Raw genomic sequence first — 695 nt, forward strand, 5'->3', positions numbered from 1 at the left:
TCAAAGAGATGTGGATATCTCTTCTTCATATCTTTCTTAGCTTCCCAAGTAGCTTCCCCAACAAATTGGTTCCTTCAAAGAACTTTGACTGATGCTACCTTTTTTGTCCTCAACTTGCGAACTTGACGATCTAGAATTTGAATAGGAATCTCCTCATAAGATAAGCTATCCTTGATCCCAATATCTTCAGTTGGTATGATAAGTGAAGGATCTCCCATATACTTCTTCAGCATGGAGACATGAAATAACGGATGAACCACTGCCAACTCTTGGGGTAGCTCTAACTCATAAGCTACATTACAAACCCTTTTGGATATTCTGTAAGGGCCAATATACCGGGGACTAAGCTTCATGTTGCTTCCAATTGAACACGCAAGTGTATGTGGTCACACAAGTAATATAGTGGCTCTTAAAAGAATCGGAATATCGAACCCAAAGGACTTATCAATTAATTATTCTTACTAAATTATATTAATTCTAATTATTTATTTAAGGGGATGATTTCAAAAGATGAATATATTAACTAAACTAAAAATAAATATAAAATAACTAAAAAGAAACAATTAACCAAAAAAAAGATAGATGTTTACACAATTAATGAATGAATCGATCTAGGATTATAATTTAACTAACAATCATGTTTAGTATCAATTTCATCAACTTATTTGATTATCTAGTTATTGATTCACGGGGTT

The sequence above is a fragment of the Solanum tuberosum genome, unplaced genomic scaffold (assembly GCF_000226075.1).
Source record: "Solanum tuberosum cultivar DM 1-3 516 R44 unplaced genomic scaffold, SolTub_3.0 scf00118, whole genome shotgun sequence".
NCBI classification, from domain to species: Eukaryota; Viridiplantae; Streptophyta; class Magnoliopsida; order Solanales; family Solanaceae; genus Solanum; species Solanum tuberosum.